The sequence below is a fragment of the Orycteropus afer genome, unplaced genomic scaffold (assembly GCF_000298275.1).
Source record: "Orycteropus afer afer isolate SDZICR_OR568_19922 unplaced genomic scaffold, OryAfe1.0 scaffold00057, whole genome shotgun sequence".
In the NCBI taxonomy this organism is placed as follows: Eukaryota; Metazoa; Chordata; class Mammalia; order Tubulidentata; family Orycteropodidae; genus Orycteropus; species Orycteropus afer.
In genome coordinates, this window is record NW_006921644.1 from 8181992 (window position 1) to 8188009 (window position 6018).

The window sequence follows — 6018 nt, forward strand, 5'->3', positions numbered from 1 at the left end:
ACTAGATAGAAGACCATATGATTGATTCAGAATGGCCAACAGCAATACATTTCAGCTCACTAATGCCTAGGAGATTGATCTTCAAGAATTCCACCGTTTTTTTTTTTTTTTTTTTTTGAGAACTTTCAATTTTCCTAGTCTTATACTTTGTACATTCTATGTTCCATTTGAACTAAAATAGTTAAACATAGGAAGATACCAGTTAAAATCATCCAACAAACTTTGGATTCAATTTATAAACACCTATATTGCCAGTACAGGTGGCCTCTAAATATGAAGTTCCATTCTGAGAACTTTGTTGTAAGTCAACTACTACTTTTTCTTTTTAGTTTTCATTATCACTGCTTTTATTTGTTTATCAGTATCTTTATAAACCCACAGTGTTTTGAACAGTAAATCATAAAATTAACTGAGCATCTGAGAATGATAACATCAGCAAATTACAGATGCAACGTACTGGTAATGATAACCCATCACTAATAACAACACATTACTAACGATAACCTATCACTAATGATAAAATGCATGGAAAACCTACCAATGGATGGTTGTAGTTTGCCATGCTCACCCGACTCCATCTCCGAGCTGACAGGCAGAGCCTTAGCCTTGTGTAAGGCCTCAATACTGGTGAGCTCTTCACACTTGTGCAGAAGGATTATTTTCCCTTCTCAAGAAGGTGTGCATATGAAATCCAGGTGCCTGCTGCACTGTGATCAGGCTGAGCACACAGGAGACCCAAGTGGCCCACTGCCCCCACCAACCCTACTGACCCCACCTCCTAACCACTCTCGACTTCTGAATGAATAGATCACCTCAGATGGCACAACCTGGGTCAGCCAGAGAAACGGCCACTTTCTGCTCACACCCACTCCCCCCCAGGATGGTGTGCACCCTCCTCCTCCCAGGCAGACTATAATCCAGTGTGATGCTGGAAGATGAGTCCCCCAGGCTGGGAAGCACCACACAGTAGCCACAATGGGCTCAACCCTGCTGACAGTCATGAGGATGCAGGAACGAGCAGCGTTTCCTTCCATGGTACATACATAAGAAGCCAAATGACGGCGCCAAACAAAAGCCCTTTCCGGCTGCACCCACAGCGTAGGCATCAGCACTGCCCCGTTCCTCGGTCATCTTTTCCTGCAGGAAACTCACGGCCTCTCATTCTCCAACTACCTTTTGTTCATTTAGAAGCCAATAAACATCCTACTTAGGCCTAGTAAGTAATGATAATAATACGGAGGTGCTTGTATCAAGAAGTCAGCCTTACGTTTGAAGGACCCTCACCTCCCACACCCAGGGCCCTATCATCTTAGCTCCTTATTTGACCTCTAGGCATTCCTGCTTTCCTTCAAGACACAGGATGTTTTCATCTCATTTTCTTGTCAATCTTGTTTTCTGTTTTGTTTCTTTACCAGTAAGGTCCTACCTTTGTTTCACCTTAGCTGAACAAAGTATCTCTGGTAATTAAAGGTTCTTTGGCCTTTGTGAGTGCACTGGAGTAACTCTACTTTAAGCCCTGTTGCCATGGGAACAGAGTCCTCCAAACAATCCATTTAGAAGTGTACTTTAGTCACATCCAGTTGTAAATGGAAGCCTTCCAATACGGACAATTACGTTCTTTTCTTCTTCTTCTCAGATGAAGCTATAGTTCATAATTTTTAATTAGTTTTAAAATACAGGAATTTGAACAATAGGTTGTCAAAACCAACCCTGAAGATTACCTGGCATTGCCTGTGGAACGTGCATGTGAGGTACCACGGGACTGTGCTCCGCACTCCCTGCAGAACTCTAGCTCATCCTCCTAACACTTGGACGCATTTAAAGAGACGGAACCCAGGGTCTGCAGTCTGCTCCCTGAGGTCATGGTAGGTAAGGAATGATCTGGAATTCCTCTCCCCAGCTCCTCAACCACAGGGCTTCAGCCCAGTGAGTTTCTTTAGACTTTTGAGGGGACTTGGTCAACTACCAGGCCTCTCCCAGCAACAGTCTCCAAACCTTTCTGTCCAGTTTATCTGACAATCATCACTCCACTGTCTCAAGGGATCTTGAAATTTCATTCCAAAAAGCATAATTTGTGTTTTCTGTAACCATGACCTCAGGTTCCCGGATGGCACAAATAATTTTTGTTGGTGGCGTAGTGCCTAAGGCATTTGACTGCCAACCAGAAGGCTGGCAGTTCAAACCCACCAGCCACTCCTTGGAAAGAAGATTGGGCAATTTACTTTCATAGTGATACCGCCTCCAAAACCCAAGGAGGAGTCATGAGTTGGCTCCGACTCGACAATAGTGTTTTGTTTTTGTTTTTGTTTTTTTTGAGGTGTCTTCAGTCTTCATCACTAAGCGCTTCAAGTCATCCTCGCTTTCAGCAAGCAAAATTGTGTCCTCAGCGTATCGCAGGTTGTTGATGAGTCTTCCTCCAATCCTGATGCCACGTTCTTCATATAGTCCAGCTTCTCGATTATTTGCTCAGCATACAGATTGAATAAGTATGGTGAAAGATACAACCCTGATGCACTCCCTTCTTGATTTTAAACCATGCAGTGCCCCCTAGTTCTGTTCGAATGACAGCCTCCTGGTCTATGTATAGGTTCCTCATGAGTACAAGTAAGTGTTCTGGAATTCCCATTCTTCTCAAAGTTATCCATAATTTGTTATGATCCACACAATCAAATGCTTTTGCATAGTCAATAAAACATGAGTAAACATCTTTCTGGTGTTCTTTGCTTTCAGCCAGGATCCATCTGATGTCAGCAGTGATATCCCTCGTTCCACATCCTCTTCTGAATCCAGGCTGCATTTTCTGCAAGTTCTCTGTCAATATACTGCTGCATCCATTTTTAAAGTATCTTCAGCAAGATTTTACTTGTGTGTGATATTAATGATACTGCTCAATAATTTCCACATTCTGTGGGATCACATTTCTTTGGAATGGGTACAAATATGGATCTCTTCCAGTCAGTTGGCCAGGTAGCTGTCTTCCAAATCTCTTGGCATAGCCGAGTGAGTGCCTCTAGTGCAGCATCCATTTGTTGAAACCTCAATGGGTATTCCGTCAATTCCTGGAGCCTTGCTTTTCACCACTTCCTTCAGTTCAGCTTTGACTTCTTCCTTCCATACCATTTGTTCTTGATCATATACTACCTCTTGAAATGGATAAACATCGACCAATTCTATTTGGTACAGTGACTGTATTCCTTCCATCGTGTTTTGATGTTTCCTGCATCATTCAATATTTTGCCCATAGAATCTTTCACTAGTGCAACTTGAGGCTAAAATTTTTCTTCAGTTCTTTCAGCTTGAGGAATGCTGAGCATGTCCTTCCCTTTTGGTTTTCTAATTCCAGGTCTTTGCACATTTCATTACAGTAATTGACTTTGTCTTCTTGAGCTGCTCTTTGAAATCTTCTGTCCAAATTCAGGAGGGATATATTCAAGGTCATATCTCGGCTCTCATGGACTTGTTTTAATTGTCTTCAACTTCAACTTGAACGTGCATATGAGCAGTTGATGGTCTATTCCGCAGTCACCTCTTGGCCTTGTTTTGGCTGAAGATAATGAACTACTCCATCACCTCTTTCCACAGATATAGTCAGTCTGATTCCTGTGGATTCCATCTGACAAAGTCCATGTGTATAGCTGCCGTTTATATTGTTGAAAAAAAGATATTTGCAATGAATTAGTTTTTGGTCTTGCAAAATTCTATCATGCTATCTCCAGCATTATTTCTATCACCAAGGCCAAATTTTCCAGCTATCAGTGATTGTTCTTTGTTTCCAACTTTTGCATTCCAATCACCAGTGATAATCAGCACATCTTGATTGCATGTTTGGTCAATTTCAGACTATAGAAGTTGGTAAAAATCTTCAATTTCCTCATCTTTGGCTTTGGTTGTTGGTGCATAAATTTGTACTAATCTTCCTTATTTTTCCCAGAATAACTTATCTGAGAAAAATTACAGGAAATCCCACTTCTGTTTCTCAAACATTTACCTTGACAGCAGCTGCACAGAATACATGACCAGCCTTCACCATCATTTTCCTTGCTAACACCCTATCTCTTCTCTCACATAGAAAATTTTGCCTTAAGCCCACCTTAGAAAAGTCAGAAGTCCCCATGACCTATCTGCTTACCATCTGATCAGGCCACTTTGGTTTTTTTTTTTTTAAAAAAAAAAAAGAAGAAGAAGAAGAAAAAACAGCCAATAATGAAAAAAAAAAAAAAGTGGATAAAGGACCTGAATAGACATTTCACAAAAGAGGATGTACAGGTGGCCAACAAGCACATGAAAAGATGTTCAATATCATTAGTCACTGTTGTTAGGTGCTGTCAAGTCAGTTCTGACTCATGTACAACAAGCAAAACAGTGGCCGCTCCTGCCCCAGCCTCATGGTCCCTGCCATGCTTGAGCCTGTCACTGAGCCATTGGGTCAGTCTGTCTCATTGAGGGCCTTCCCCTTTTTCTCTGACCCTCCCCTTTACCAACTATGATACCCTTCTCCAGGGAATGGTCCCTTCTGACAACACGACCAAAGTAGATGAGATGAAATCTGGCCATTTTCGCTTCCAAGGAGCATTCCATCTGAACTTCTTCCAGGACAGGTTCTTTTATATTCTAGCTGTCCACGGTACATTCAGTATTCTTCGCCAACACCACAACTGAAGTGCATCACTTCTTTGGTCTTCCTTATTCAGACGTCTCCATCCAGCCAACTTCAGAATCTCAGTCTCATTTGAATGATGGTAAGCATCAGAGGTGAGTTGCAGTCTCTCACAACTCCTTGTCAACTCCTTTTACAAGAGTTCAAAGCAACCAAGATGAATTCTATTGCACACACAATCCTGCAACAACAGTAATAATGATACAAGTGGATACATACACGTGCAAGCTGAACAGGAGTGGAAAGTCAAATGGGACAACACCCACAAATATATATAGGTTTGACAGAACATATGTATCTATACTAAAACTCACTGCTATAGAGTCAGATCCAACTCATAGCGATCCCGCCTTGGGTTTCTGAGGCAGTATCACTACAGAAACAGATTGCCCAATCTTCCTTCTGTTATGTATCTATATGTACTGCATGAATACAGTAGAACATATGGGGGGCAATGTTATGAAAACTTCTTAGCCATAACCAAACACCTTGCGGGAATGAATCACTGGATCACAGTCTCAGGGAACATCAGGGCCCATTGGCGTAACATAGTCCACAAAGACAATCCTCTACATCCTACTTTGGTGAGTAGCAACTGGGGTCTTGAAAGACTGTAAACAGCCACCTAAGGGGCAAATATTGGTGTCTCCCCATTGGAGCAAAGAAGAGTGAAGAAAATCAAAGACACATGGAAACAATTAGTCCAAAGGGCTCATGGACCACAAGAGCACCAGCCTCCTCGCCCCCGAGACTGGAAGAATGAGATGGTGCCCAGCCAGCACTGCCGAGTGCTCTGAAAGGGATCACAGCAGGAGGACCTGGAGAGAATGGGAGGCATCTGCACTCGGCTGCTAACTGAAGTGTGTTCGTTTGAAGCCACCAGTGGTGCCATGGAGGAAAGGCCTGGTGACCCGCTTCTGTAAAGATCAGGGCCCAGAAAACGCTGTGGGGCATGTGGAAGGCTGACGTGGGAGGCTGGACAGGCCCCTCCTGGAAAATTACAGAACTTTAACAGACTAGCAGGCATGGGTGAAGTAGACATTAATCATGGAGACTAACTTGCTATTTTCCCCTCCCTTTTGCTTTTTTTTTAAGTAAACAGAATCAGAATAGCCAGCCCCTTTACGGATGCTGAGTTCTTTAGGTTTCTTATTTTCAGTTATGTATTCTTCTAAGCATAACCCTGGGAGCTCTGGTAGTGTAGCGCCTAAGGCACATGACTGTTAACCAGAAGGCTGGAGGTTCAAACTCACCAGCCACTCCTTGGAAGGAAGATGGGGCAATCTACTTCCGTAGTGATACTGCCTTGGAAACCCAAGGAGGGGTCGCTATGAGTCGGAGCCGACTCGACAGCACGTAGC